Source organism: Benincasa hispida, chromosome 2, assembly GCF_027475165.1.
Source record: "Benincasa hispida cultivar pf3 chromosome 2, pf3_genome.v1.1, whole genome shotgun sequence".
NCBI lineage: Eukaryota > Viridiplantae > Streptophyta > Magnoliopsida > Cucurbitales > Cucurbitaceae > Benincasa > Benincasa hispida.
Window position 1 is genome coordinate 43,203,643 of NC_143479.1, and position 16,528 is coordinate 43,220,170.

Here is a 16,528-nt window from a genome sequence, read left to right on the forward strand (position 1 = left end):
ATGCTAAGGGAAAGAATATTCAAGAACAAGTAATTACATGAAAAACTTCAAAGAAAAGTCTCAAGAAAATACTAATCTAAATAATTCCCCAAGAAAAAGACTTACCTACTCAAGAGATGTAAATTCTTCAAGATATGCATTGAGAATTGCATAATTCGTACAAAGATTGAAGTAAAATTAACAGAATCTCTTTAAAATTTACAAAGAATAGCTCTTAATATTCATAGGATTCGAAATCTCTCTAAAAAAAAATAAAGTTCTTCTTTCTTTGAAGTCTGAAAATTGAGGAATTAGTATTGAAAAGGGTCGTAGAGTTGCAACCCTACAATTGTGGAGTCTGATGCTAGGTTGCGTAGGCACGCGCACATTTTTATTTTTCCGTTATTCTTCAGAGTGTTGCAACGTTGCATAGAATGTTGTGACGCTGCCCTATTTTGTAGCAACATGTAGCATTCTGTCTTGTAACATTGGAGTAGCATTGGGTTGTGTTGTTTTGGGAGCGTTGCGATTCTCTAAGCATTGCTGAACTGTTCTGATTTGCTTCAGTTGAGGTGTAGATTGGTAAATTGGCTTTGATCTTCTTCTTAAGTGATTCTTTTTATCTATTTTGGCTTTATTTAGCTCCATATTTGTTGTGACGACTCCATTGTTGTCGGGATTGGATTTTACCTATAAAATATGGATTTTAAGCAAAGAATTGAAGTAGAATTGAGAGACTTAACATAGAAAGCATAGTTCTTTTCAAGACCTAACATTGTTCAAGACTCGGAATCAACCTCTTAAGGGAGCAATTTATCTACTTAACCTACACAGTGAGAAGAAGTGAATTCCTTCTTGTTTAGTTGTATTCCCAACTCCCCACTCGGACGAAACCCCAAAATGGTAGGATTATTGAGTCAGTAATATTAGTCACTCTCACCCATACATATCAAAGGACCGCCTTCATAGGTAGGAGTTCACAACTCACTCAAGATTAAGGTCAAGTCATCTATGGTTATCCTAGCGAAATGTAAGTCTCTTCAAGTAATGGTGTGATAATGCGATATAAACTCCACATGTCTCCACATGAATGATCAAGATCAAATCATTTGTAGCACTTTTTACGATAATTATAACAAATATAAAGTAGGTCGTATCCATAGTGTTACCAGGATAAGGTACCCAACCTTATCCATTTATTATAGATCTTTTAGGTTACTACTCAAACATGATCCACTTGTATATCACCACATACATGTTTAAGTCACATTAAATAACCTAGGATCTTAGTTTATTGGTTTTGGATTAATGCAACTAAATGTCAAATAAAATGACAACTTATTTTATTAAATAAATAATCTGTTTATACACACAAATTTACAAATTACGAAACTACGAGATTTAGGGCATCAATCCTTGTTGGGTTTTATGTCCTAAAACTCGTGGTTTGTGAACAATAAAACTTATTCTGAAAATCCAATAAGTTGTTATTGAACATATGTATTGCTTATTTCGTTTTAGAAATAAATCCAATAAACTAAAAGATCCATGACCATTACATGAATACTTGAACTTTATGTGGAGATATAAAAGTGGATCAGGTTCAAGTAAATAGTCAAAATGGTCTATAGTATATGAATAAGGTTGGGTGCCTTATTCTGGTAACTCTATCGGATGCGACCCACTTTGTACTTGTTACAAGGAGTTGTAAACTGCTACAAACGATCTAATCCTAATTCGTACATGTTTTGACATGAGGAGTGAAAGCATCCTGTGCAATGCGTTTGTACAAGATCGGACCACGAAATTAGTCACTCTTACTTTCTAACGTTGTTTACTATTCAAGACTGACTATTTCAAAGTGATGGCCTAGGTAACTTGACCTTAATTCTAAGCTAACTATGAACTCCTGTTTATTCGGGATTATCCTTAGATTTCCATAGGTGAGAATTGGTTCAACAGCACCCGCTCAATAAACCTCCATTTCAGGGGTAAGACTGGGTAGATAGTTGGGGACATAGGGTGCAAGATGGAATTCACTCCTACCCGCTTTTAGGGATAGTAGAGAGGTTGTTCCCCTAAGTGTTGACTCCGGGTCTTGAACAAGAGTCCCCACCCTTTCATTGGCCCGAGAGGGACTCGGTTTATTGATCGGATCACAAATCAATTGTTCATTAGAGGATCAGTGGGACTTAAGGAACAAGAGGTAATCTCGGGGGTAAAACAAACATTTGACCCAAACGTTATTACGAATAATCTGTGAAGGGTTAACTTACTAATCATGGTTACATCGAGTGGACATAATATATCTACAGTGAGGGGAGTACAATTATGGCCTTTAAAGGACTGACCAATTAGTGAACAAATAGGGGTTAATTCGGTATAAAGAGTTTAGCCAATTAATCTCAGATCGTTGTAGCCCATGATCTGTAGGTCCGTAAGGTCCCCCTACTAGCTCGTAAATGGATTAGCTTTAGAGTAGCATGATAAGTTAATTTGAAATGTTCAAATTAGAATTAAGGGAATTAGTGATTATATGAGATATAATTGACCATTTAATTTTGAAATTAAACAAAATTGGAGAATTAATTAATATTTAAATATGATTTAAATATTAAATGCATGAAGGTGGAATTTGTATAAAATTAATTTAATATTTGATATTAAATTAATTAGAATTAATTAAATTGTTTAATTAATTATTTATTATTAATTTCATTTAAAAATTAATTTATAAAATTAATTTTGTAAAATTAATAAATGTTTTCAGTTTTGAAAAACAAAATTGATTTTAGAAATCATTTTGAAAATCAAAATTGGGAAAACATAAGAAAAAAGAAAAGTTGGATTTCTCCACTAATATTTTGAAGTTGCTCACAACAATACCACTTGCTCTTGCTTCAATATTTGATAACAGGTAAAAATGCACATTATCATAGTGTTAAGTTCTTAAACAATGTTGGCTTGCGTTGATAAAATATGTTAAATTGCGTCCATTAAGCATCAATTTCATAATATTGCGGTCGCATGCGTTCATCACATAGGAACAGTTAATTTTTATATTTTTATGCAGAATATGCATTGACGTAAGGCAAGAATTGTAATCATAGGAAATCATTAGTCGAGCGCAACTTCACCGCAAGGCTTTGCGATGATTGTGCTCGTAAACATTTGCTCAAGAAGGATTGCCGCAACCTGGTCAGCGCAACTTGGTGGGTGCATCTGGGTGAAAGGCTAATTAATTGCGATGGGACAGAAAGCTGACGACAATCGAATCTGAATTAAGTTAACAGCCGCTAACGATAACAAGTACATTCAGCTTTTCGGTGACAAATATTCAGCGCATCAGTCAGGGGAATTAAAGTCGTCTCATCGGTGCAATCATGAGAGCCGCTGTCTTAAGGCGGACGGGAAAGAGGAAAGTGGTGTTGACAGATCATTTCGATAAGCTTGGGAGAGCGTTGGAAGCTTCAAGGAAAGAGAGAGGGCCGACGCCTGCGGAAGCACGAACATCTTTGAAACCGAATAGAGATTCACAGTATAAAAGCCTCGGTCAGCAAGGAATTGCTACTAGACTCTCTACCTTTAACTTCTATTGTTATTTTGTACTCCACTCATTTATCGAAATGAAATCTACTTCTATATATCTATTCACTCTCTGTTGTTTATGCATGAGTAGCTAAATCAGTTGAATGGGTTAAGAAGCATTTAGCTAGCACAACTAGGGAATCTTCATTCTATGCGATTATCTTGTATTATCTATGCTTCATTCGTCCATTAGAGATACTTGGAAGGGTAGTCTAAGGACAAGATCTAGGCTTGGGAAGGTCAGGTTAGAATCTAGGCTCGGGAGAATCAGATTAGAATGCATAATCAAGATATAGGAGCTTAGAAATAAGCACTATTTGTTATCAACGCATCACATGCATCCTAGAGATAGGATATGATTGTATGCAATCACCTTGCCTTTATGCATTTTGCATCATCGCATAGGACAAGAGTAGAGACTTAGGAATAAGCTCTATGGACACTTTTGCATTCAACACATACATCCTAGGCTTAGGAGCATCGCATTTGCATTGGAAAATGACTTGTTGTGCATGGTTGGAGCATGATCGCATAGTCTAACACATTCCCAAGTAACGCTAGCTAAAGATTTTCTCAACCAATTCATCCACATACTCAGTGTATCTATCACACAATTGACTTTTCTAAAATCCGCCACATTTGTTTATTTTTCATTAATGCAATCAACAACAAATCAACAATTAATTGAGTTACCGGTTACCATAAAGTTTTCCTAAAAATTACCAACGCAACCTGTTTGCATAAGTCCCTGAGTTCGACCTTGGACTTACCAGGAAACTCAGTGGAATTTACACATGGATTCCGCTGAGGAAACTTGAGTGCTCAACGCAATTTCACCATCACATATCATCCATAATTCACTTCATAAAAATAAGCATCAATACTCCAAGCATGAGCTGCATCTCTTACAACCTTCTTCTTTGCATGAATGTCCTGCAATAGATAGAGAAGATGGAAGTGGAGTTGAGGCATACATCAGTTGAGTTTTTTCTGAAAAATTCAAGTTGAAGAAAGTGTTCTTCAAGTGGGTGCAACGGTGAGTTCTTCTCCAAATTCCCTTCATTTAAGCTTATTTTGAGTCTCACAACTCAATCTAAAGCTCCAAAAGAATATTAGGGAATATTTTGAGGTGGTTCACAACGAGACTTGGAGAAGATTTGCCGCTGAGAATCGTGATTTAAGAGGTTCTACAAAGGTATGACATGAAACTCTCTTATTATTGTATGAGCATGCTTTATTTACAACCAAATTTAATGAATTATAATGCTTATTGATCCTTGTTACTTCCGCTGCATGCTGATATAATCCTACAATCCCAACACCTAGATAGTTAATATTCTCATATAATCATTTTTAGGATCATAAAGCAATGTCAAATAGGCAATACTCTTATAAACCATAGAGCAAGTATTGACACAATTATGTGAGTACTTTTTTTATTTAGATATATATTTTTCTATAATTGTATCAAAATTTATTTTATTTCTTTAATTACAGTTTTATTTCATTTGATTTAATGAATAACTTTAATATCTAGCTATAAATTAAGCATGCATTTGGTTGAACTTTTTAGGTGTTTAATTTTTGAAAACAAGTCGTTTTAGAAAAAAAATTGAAATGTTCAACAACCACTCAAAATATCTTTTAAAACACTTTTAAAGTTTATTTTAAACGTATTTATCAAAAGAGTTAAAAATAAAAATTATTTTTTTCTAAAAAATACTTTTTTTCTAGTCAACCCAAACAAACTCCAAGTCTTTACGGGGAAAAGTAGAGAAAAAAAATATCAATTTATACTCCTAAATTTTAAGTGTCATATCAATATGAACTAATAATTGTATTATTGTTACGAAAATTATTGTAAACTCTGAATTTTTGTAACTGTGTCAATTTACACTCTTATTCAAAGTTTGTTTAGAAAAATATCGTGTGAGACAAATATTTGTTTCAATTAAACGTTTAAATCGTCATAAGTGAATCAATTTAACTCATTTATTAAAATTATCTTTGAAATCATCAATGTAATAACTTTTACATGTGTGTAGACTTCTCCAAATTCTGGATTAACAAAATGGGCAATTTGAATTGGGCATGGACTATTTCAAAGGTAATTCTAATTGAGACTCCAAATTGATTCCCTTATGAAAGTTTATGAGTTTAATGGATAAAATTTTAAATCTTACATGATGTTAATCCAAATGGAACGTAGTGGAGGTTATAAATTGATACATTTATGTAAGCTTGTGGTTTAAATGGTTACGATTATTAGTTTAGAGTTTTAATTAATACAATTTAACACACCTCTTCCTAGTCAACCCATCTGTTCCAGAGAGAGATGTGAAGAAGATAGATATCGTTTCCCCCTGTGACACCCATCCTCTAATTTCCCTATGTTTAACCTGACAACTCATGACATCATTAACAACAACATATCAATTATTTAACAGATGCAAGTTTTATTATTATTATCTTAATCACAAAGTTCTTTAAGGTAACATATCAACTTAAACACCAAGATTTCTGCAAATTGGCCAAGTACTAATAAAATATTTGTAGACCCTTATCTACATGCTGACACAAGAACTATGTACATACAATTGAAATGAGTCTAATAGAAGAGGGTGGCAGGCTTCATCTTCAGTAGACACCTAGAACTCTTTAGCTACCTGGGGAGGTAAAATAAAAATAAAAGGGTGAGCTAAGGAGTTCACTGAGTCACAGTTTATTCAAAGCATTTCTATAATCTAATGTATAAACACAGAAAATAACCATTGTAATGGCTCGACTCCTAGAACTTATACTAGGTCGTTACTACATGCATGCATAAATCTCAAAACGACTCTCTCACAAATTTTAACTAAATCAAACGAATTTTATTAAATAAATAACTTTTGTAAAATCTAAATAACTGAAAATCTTTGAGTGGGGTCCCCCTAAAATATAGGTCCAAAATAAATTTCTTGAAGTTTTATAAATAAGTTCAAACATCAAGACTAGAATTTAAAACACAAACATGAAAACATGAGTGGAAGCATCTCTCTATCCCAATGGCATGATCATGGATTCCTTCTGCCATTCGTTAGTACGTTCTTGCACTTACCTAAAGGGGTCAAACTAAGCATCTATGTTCTCTAAATGACACTCTATTGGGATTGGTGTCCTAATTTTTCTTGTAGTCTTGTAGTTTGTAAACACTCTGTAAACATATTGTTATTAATAAAATAAGTGTTATTTTAGAAGCATTTACTCAATCTAATAAACTAAGATCCGAGGTTATTTTATGTAACTTAAGCATGTATGTGGATCATGCCTTAAGTAATAACCTAAATGGTCTGTAGTATAAGGATAAAGAAGGGGTACCTTATCTTGGCGACACTACGGATACGACCCACATTGTAGATGTTACAAGTGTTGTAAAGTGCTACAAATGGTCTGATCCTGACCATTCCTGTGGAGACATGCGAGCGGGGGGACCACAAAATGATTAGTCTCTTTATATAACATCGTTCATAATTGAGACTTACATTTCACTAAAATGACCATAGGTGACATAACCTTAATCCTGAGTGAGTTGGGAACTCCTGCCTATGAGGGCGGTGCTTTGATTTGCATGGGTGAGAGTGGCCAGATTGTCAACTCAACAAGCCTACCACTTTGGGGATTCATCGGATTGGGGAGTTGGGAACTCAGCTACACAAGACAAAATTCACTCATTCCCCAAAGTAGGGATAAGTAGATAAATTGCTCCCTTAAGGGTTGATTCTGGGTCCTGAACATAGTGGCCACACCCTCTCTTGGGAAGGGAGGACTCAGTCATAGTAGGATTATGACTTATTGTTCATTAGAGAAATCAGTGGTACTTAAGGAGTTAGATGTAACTACAGAGGTAAAACGGTAAATTGGCCAGCTGTACTTATGAGCGATTTGTGAAGGGCCATCACACTATTGATTGATTGTATGGACATAAAAATATATTTGTAGTGCGAAGAGTGTAGTTGTCAGTTTTTAGTGGAGTGACCAACAACTAATGAATGGTGGATCTTGTGATTAAAGAATTTAGTTAGTTTTTCATCAAGACTATTTTTTGGCATAATTAACTTGCTATCGAGTCTATATTCAAAGTGTTTGGTGTGTTTTGAGTCATTCGTGATGAAGTTTCAACGCATGGAGATGTTGCTCACCTCAAGGAAGAAGACCAAGGGTTGTTCGTGTCATGTAGCCCAGGCTAAACTGTCGTTTAGATTTGGCTAAACAATTGAGTAGAAAAGTTCTAACTCGATCATGTAGCATTTACTAAACAATCGCATGGTTGATGTTAAACAAACGAGTAAAAAGTTTACTCGATCGTGTAAATGATGGGAGTAAACGATCGCTGAATATGGGATACTTAACGCATGGTAGGCGCGTGCACTAAACGATCGAGTAAGCCAGCATGCTCATCGTATAGTCACTGGCTACTCGATTACTCGGTATGTGATACTCGATGCTTGCTCCTCGATCGTTTAGATGATCATGCTTCATCACATAGTTGTCATATACTCGATCATTTAGGCATGCATTATACTTAATGCACTGCACGATTGAGTGGCCCTCATGCTTCATCACATAGTCAAAGGCACTTAATTCATGCTACACGATCATGGTTACTCGCTCAACGTTACTCAACAATCACAAGGAGTTGCTATACGATGACCTGAAGAGGCTTCGCCAGGATGGTTCAAGACCCGATTCGCCTGTTTGAATCAGTTGACTCGATGATCTATATAATAGTTATCTTTATTTTTCTATTTTGAGGCATATTATCCCAGTCCATCAATTTTTATTTAATGTACATGAGATGTATGTTAGTTTATATGCCATAATGTATGACATATAGATTCAAAACCACCTTAGGTTATGCATTTATTCATACATTATCTTTATATTATAAGTGTTATAATATAGTAGATTGCATGATTAAATTACATTAAAGCATGTTCATGCATCATATAATATAATAGTTATATTTATGCATGCATTAAGCATATTCATGCATCATCTTTATATTATAAGTGTTATAGTATAAGGGTGTATGAGAGCATGTATGCTTGGTTCATTACTTAGTTATATAAGAGTTATATAAAGTAGTAATGAATAAACATTGCATGAAGCATGACACTTCGGTTTATTTATAAGAGTTATAAATGCCTTGTGGATGTGTTGCTTTGCATTGTGGTTAATTTTAATTGTTTCATTTTTTATAAGAGTTATGATTAATGAAATTATAATTAAAATCAATAACCAAGAGTTGCATGCAAACTTAGGTAAAATCATGTTTTAAAAGGGTTTTAAAATTTGATTGAGATAGACCTAAGTTCATGTTCTAATTAGATTAGAAACCTAAGTTTAATCTTTTAAATTGGTTTAATAGGATAAATTGATTTGAATAAAAGATTAAATTTGTAATAAATCTATCTATAAGGGACCTTTTGTCTAAAGCAAGTTTTAGCTAGGCTGAGGTATTTTAGCTGACGGAAACGGAACACCCCTACCTGGGAACCTACCTGGAAAGGTGAATTAGATAGATTTGTTACAAGCATGCAACAGTTGATTAAAGTTCGTTAAAGAGTTTAATGAATGATTATAAAAAAAAATTAACTTTTCAAAGCAAGTGTTACTTTTGGGCAAACCTAAACAGACACTTAGTAAAAATGATTAGCCGTGTTTTTCTAAGTAAACTAAACCATAGGTTCTCAAAATACTCAGTGGGAGGAAAAGATATATATGATATGTCAATTCCACTCACGTTTCTCTCTGAATGTTTACACCGTGAGATTCATGCTTGGCCTCGTGGTGCCTTGGGAGCGCCTTCCTTCGAATGGTGTTTGCATGGGTCAATATCAAGGTGAACAAAGAGAGTATTTGTAGTAAGTGGGAGAAGGATGTGTCTCAACATGTCCTACGGTCTCTTTCATTGGTTTGCACCGTGAGATCTTCTTGCACGGCCTCGTGGCACCCTGGGAGCGTCCCCCTTCGGATGGTTTGTGCGGTTGGTCAATATCAAGAGCGTCGCTCTAGTTTTTGCTCCAATCGATTTTTTCCCTTCGGATTGGCTGCTTGGGGGCGGAACTCTAGGATCTAAAATGAAGGGTCACACTTACGGGAAATTGTTAAGCAAGTTAATGATTTCTTGACCAAATCAATGATGGCTAGTCGTTATAGGAACAAGAGTTGTTCTGGTGTAATGATTAGTTGAGAGTGTCTCAATTCAAAGGAGGGATAAATTTACTACCCTTCGGTGGCTTTTGCCCTAAACCACTGAAGCATCATTGCAAAACTAGATGTATTACAGAGTTCATTTAGATTTTACTAAACAAGATTGGATTTGTTTTAAAGAGTAATTGCTAAAATCTAACATAGATCAATATGTTTGTTTTTTCAGCAACATGTCAATGCTTGATGTTTCGTTAGTTACGTTTTCTAATTTGACCGATTTCATACGATGGAAAGAATCTATTAAAACATATTTCGTGGTAAACGACCTCGAGTTTGTCATAATTGAGAAGTGTCCTCAAGTCCCAATCCCTGATGCATCACGAATTGTTCGTAATGCATATGAGGTATGGATGAAGGCTAATTCGATGGCTCAACTTCACATTTTGGCTAGTATACCTAATGCATTGGCCAAAAGGGTTGAGAACATGGTCATTGCACGAGAGATCATGGACTCGTTGCAAGAATTGTTTAAATGTAAGTTCTTACATTTTGAGCAAAATGAGATTGATGATAAAGAAACCAGTAGTATCAGTTCCCAAGATAATCTCCAGTCCTTCTTGAATGTCAAGGAACTAAAAGAAAAAGCAATTATTGCTGACTCAGATGAAGTTCATCGACAAGAATTGTTCTCTGAAATGGAACTTGGAGCTTATATAAGTTTTGATACTAATCCCACTATTCTCCAGAAGAGGAAGAAGTCTAAAGACGATAAATGTGATTTATTTGTCTTGAAGACGTGTTTGGTAGAGAATGATGATTCTACCTGGATACTTGATTCAGGTGCTACTAACCACATATGTTCTTCCCATCAAGGATTTAGTTCCTGGAAAAAGTTAGAAGCTGGAGAGTTAACTCTTAGAGTCAGAACTAGTGAGGCCATTTCAGTTGTTGCTGTAGGCAGAATTAAGTTATTTTTGGACAAGAAACATTATCTGCTATTGGATAATATTTATGTAGTTCCTCATATCAAGAGGAACTTAATTTCAGTTTCTTGTCTGATTGAACAAAAATATTTTATCTCCTTTTCTAAGAATAAAGTGTTTGTTTTTAATAATGGTATGGAGACTAGTTTTGGTTCAATGGGAAATAACTTGTATGTACTAAGACCGTTAGTCATAAAAGCCTTGCTTAATACTGAAATATTCAAAACAGCAACAACTGTAAAAAGACCAAGGGTTTCTCCTAAGAAAAACGCCGATCTTTGGCATCTACAGTTAGGTCACATCAATCTCAATAAGATTGAGAAGTTGGTGAAATGTGGACTTCTAAGTGGCTTAGAAGAAAACCCTTTGCCGGTATGTGAATCTTGCCTTGAAGACAAAATGACCAAACGACCTTTTACTAGAAAAGGTTATAGAGCCAATGAGACCTTGGAGCTTATACATTCAAACCTCTGTGGTCCAATGAGTGTAAGAGTACAAGATGGGTATGAATATTTCATCTCTTTCATGGATGATTATTCAAGATATAGGTATCTATACCTAATGCGACATAAGTCCAACGCTCTTGAAAAGTTCAAGGAGTATAAGACTAAAGTTGAAAACTTGTTAGGTAAGAAAATAAAAACACTATGATCTGATCATGGTGGAGAGTATATGGACTTAGAATTCCAGTACTATATGATAGAACATGGAATCACGTCCCAACTCTCAACCCTAGGTATACCTCAGCAGAATGGTGTATCAGAAAAGAGAAACATACCCTGTTGGACATGGTTAGGTCTATGATGAGTTATGCTCATTTTCCAGACTCGTTTTGGGGATACGCAGTAGAGACTACAGTTTACATTTTTAAATAATGTTCCTCAAAGAGTGTTTCTGAAATGCCTTTTGAGTTATAGAGAGGTCACAAAGGTAGTTTACACCACTTCAGGATTTGGGGATGTCCAGCCCACGTGCTTGTGGCTAACCCTAAAAAGTTGGAACCTCATTCGAAAGTATGCCTGTTTGTAGGTTACCCCAAAGAAACGAGGGGTGGATTCTTCTATGATCTAAGTGAGAATAAAGTGTTTGTATTGACAAACGCTGTCTTCTTAGAAGAAGACCACATAAGGGATCATAAGCCACGAAGTAAGCTTGTTTTAAATGAGATTTCTAATGAGATTGTTGAGACTTTAACATGAGTTGTTGAACAAGCTGATAGATTAACAAGATTTTTTTATGTCAGTTCATCTAATCAACCATCTCAAGAGTTGAGACTTTAACATGAGTTGTTGAACAAGCTGATAGATTAACAAGATTTTTTTATGTCAGTTCATCTAATCAACCATCTCAAGAGTTGAGACTGCCTCGACGTAGTGGAAGGGTTGTGAACCCACCTGAATGCTACATAAGTTTAACAGAAGCCCAAAACATTATATCTGATGATGGGGTTGAGGATCTGTTGTCTTATAAACAAGCAATGGAAATGTTGACAAAGATGAGTGGATTAAACCCATGAATCAAGAAATGGAGTCTATGTACTTTAATTCTTTCTAGGAACTTATGGATCAGCCTGATGGGGTAAAACCTATAGGTTGTAAGTGGATCTACAAGAGGAAAAGAGTTGTAGATGGAAAGGTGCAAACTTTTAAGGCTAGACTTGTGGCAAAGGGTTATACCCACGTCGAAGGAGTGGATTATGAAGAAACTTTTTCACCTGGAGCTACATTTTATAATTATGAGATATGGCAAATAGACGTCAAGACTACCTTTTTGAATGGTAATCTTGAGGAGACCATCTACATGGCTCAACAAGAAGGGTTCATTGATCCAGATCAAGAGCAAAAGGTTTGCAAGCTTAATAGGTCCATTTATGGACTCAAACAAGCATCTAGATTTTGGAACATTAGATTTGATAGTGTGATCAAACCATATGGCTTTGATCAGAATGTTAATGAGCCTTGTGTTTACAAGAAAATCATCAACAGCTCAGTAGCTTTCTTTGTTTTGTATGTAGATGATATCCTACTCATTGGGAATGATGTAGGTTTTCTGACTAACATTAAGAAATGGCTAGCCACTCAATTCCAAATGAAAGATTTGGGAGTGGCACAATTTTTTCTAGGGATCCAAATCATAAGGGATCGTAAGAACAATAGGTTGGCCTTGTCTCAGGCATCATACATTGACAAGATGTTGATCAGGTACTCGATGCAAAATTCCAAAGAGGGTTTATTACCTTTCAGGCATGGAATTGTTTTGTCTAAGGAACAGTATCCTAAGACACATCAAGAGGTTGAGGAAATGAGACAGATTTCCTATACATCGGCTATTGGTAGCCTCATGTATGCAATGTTATATACTAGACCTGGCATTTGCTATGCAGTAGGGATTGTCAGTCGATATCAGTCCAATCCAGGATTAGATCGTTGGATGGTGGTCAAAACAATCCTCATGTATCTTCGAAGAACAAGGGACTATATGCTCGTGTATAGAGATAAGGATTTGATCCTTACATTATACACAGACTCTGACTTTCAGACTGATAGAGATTCTCGGAAATCGACATTAGGGTCAGTATTCACTCTAAATGGAGGAGCTATAGTTTGGTGAATCATCATGCAGGGATGCATTGCGAACTCCACTATGGAAGCCAAATATGTAGCTACTTGTGAAGCTGCTAAGGAGGCTGTTTGGCTTAGGAAATTCCTTACTGATTTGGAAGTTGTTCTAAATATGTCTTTACCGATCACACTTTATTGTGATAACAACGGGGCTGTAGTAAATTCTAAGGAACATCGGAGTCACTGAAGAGGCAAGCATATAAAACAAAAATATCATTTGATCTGGGAGATTGTGCATCACGGTGATGTGATTGTCACGAAGATCGTGTCAGAACACAATGTTGCTAATCCGTTTACAAAAGCTCTCACGGCTAAAGTGTTTAAGAGTCATATGGAAAGTCTGGGTCTACGGGATATGTGGCACCTTATTTAAGGCAAGTGGGAGATATTACTGGGGTATAGAGTATGCCCTAGTTTATTGTATTTTGTACTGTTTTTTATTGTACATTAGTCTTTCGAGGCTTTAGGACAAGTGGGAGATTGTTGGGATTGGTGTCCTAATTCTTCTGATAGTCTCATAGTTTGTAAACACTCTGTAAACATATTGTTATTAATAAAATAAGTGATATTTTATAAGCGTTTACTCAATCCAATAAACTAAGATCCGATGTTATTTTATGTAACTTAAGCATGCATGTGGAGACATTCAAGTGGATCATGTCTTAAGTAATAACCTAAATGGTCTGTAGTATTAGGATAAATGAGGGGTACCTTATCCTGGTGATACTATGGATACGGCTCGCTTTGTAGATGTTACAAGTGTTGTAAAATGCTACAAATGGTCTAATCCTAACCATTCATGTGGAGACATGCGAGTGGAGGTATCCTATACAAAGAGTTTGTATAAGACTGGACCACGAAATGATTAGTCTCTTTATATAATGCCGTAAAATTTTTTAGACTTACATTTCACTAAAATAACCATAGGTGACATAACCTTAATCCTGAGTGAGTTGGGAACTTCTGCCTATGAAGGCGGTCCTTGGATTTGCATGGGTGAGAGTGGCCAGATTGCCAACTCAACAAGCCTACCATTTTAGGGATTCGTCTGATTGGGGAGCTGGAAACTCAGCTACACAATACGAAATTCACTCCTTCCCCAAAGCAGGGGTAAGTAGACAAATTACTCCCTTAAGGGCTGATTTCGGGTCTTGAACATAGTGGTCACACCCTTTCTTGGGAAGAGAGGACTCAGTCATAATAGGACTATGACTTATTATTCATTAAAGGAATCAATGGTACTTAAGGAATTAGATGTAACTACAGAGGCAAAACGGTAAATTGGTCTGGTTTTACTTACGAGCAATTTGTGAAGGGTCATCACACTGTGATTGGTTGTATGGACACAGAAATATATATGTAGTGCGAAAAGTGCAGTTGTCGATTTTTAGTAGAGTGACCAACAGTTAACGGATGGTGGATCTCGTGATTAAAGAGTTTAGTCAATTTTTCACATACCGTTGAAGCTTCAAGCTACAGGTTTATAAGGTCCCTTGGTAGCTCAATGGGTTCAAGTTGAGAATCAGATTTTGGGTTAGTTTGAAGTGTTCAAATTAACAAGAGGAAATTTGATTATATATGATATAATTAAATTGATTCAATTATATGTGATATAATTGGTATGATGTATTTGATACATTATCATTGGAGGAATTAATAATATAAATATGATTTATATTAAATACCATAACATAGAAAAAGAACTATAATTTATATATTTCATATGATGAAATATTAAAACTATAGGTTATAAATATAATATGATAAGCTGGTTATTATATTTATTTATAATATATTAATTATGTGATAATTAATTAATCTTTTTCTTTAATAAATGACTTGAGTGGGAGGTTATGCACAATTATGATAACTGTGAGATAAAAAGGAAAATGTTTTTCAAAATCAGTAGATGATTCATTGAATCGATCTCACTCAAAGAAAGATTATCGAGTAAAAGAGTTTTACTAAACGATAGCATCTCACAGACTAAACGATCAAGTATCAAGTTTACTATACGATAGTTACTCATTACTACATGATCGAGTAGCAACTCTATATGATAGGCTTCTTCTTCTACACGATCGAGTATCAAGTCTATACGATAGACTTCCTTCCTCTGTCTCATACTCGATCGTCTACTCGATCGTTTACTTCCTCCATTTCTCTATCCAAAGTCACACAAAGCCCACAACTCTTGGATTCTCACACCGAGAATATCAAGGTATCTCTTGTAGTAGTGTTCTTGTTCCATTTAAGGGTTGAGAAGTTGAACTCGATTATGATTGAGGTTTATCCAGTTGTTCGTGGAGATCGGGTTCTGATCGTTGCATTCGAGTTCATGCTGTTGAACGAGTTGCTGAACAATCGAGGGATACTTGAAGAAAGGGTTCAAAGGTTTGCATACTCTATCCATTGTTTGTTCAATTCAAAAAGCATGTTGTAATTTATTCATTATGCATAATCCGTTCTTTTAGACTGTAATTGTTTTTGTTCTTTCTCAATGGAGTTTGGAATGATCCGCTTCTACTCATTGGTTCTCTATTTAGAGTTCCTTCACACTCTCTAATGGGACATGCATAAGCTCTACTTTCCATGGGATTGCTAACTAGTGAATAATTGAAGCCATTCTTTCGTAGATTAGGTGTACCCACAAACCTCTGGTGAATCCCAAAGTCAACACAAACCTCTAATGAAATCCCAAAGGAGATCGCCACCTTTGGTGAATCCCAAAGGAAACACGAAACTCTGGTGAATCCTGAAAGAAACACAAAACCTCTGGTAAAATCCCGAAGGAGGTCACCATCTCTAGTGAATCCCGAAGGAAACATAAACATCTAGTGAATTCCGAAGGGAGCACAAAACCTCTGGTGAATCCCAAAGGAAACACGAAACCTCTGGTAAAATTTAAAGGAGATCACCACCTCTGATGAATCCAAAAGGAAACATAAACTTCTGGTGAATCGTGAAGGAAACACAAACCTCTGGTAAAATCTCAGAGGAGATCACCACCTCTGGTGGGTGTCTAATTACGGGTAGGGATAACTACTACTATCATAAACATAACATACATCATAAAACATAGTTCCACAATATGCAAATACGTATCATCAAGCTCAATGTTCATCTAGCAAATCATAATAACAAATTAACTTAGTTCATGCT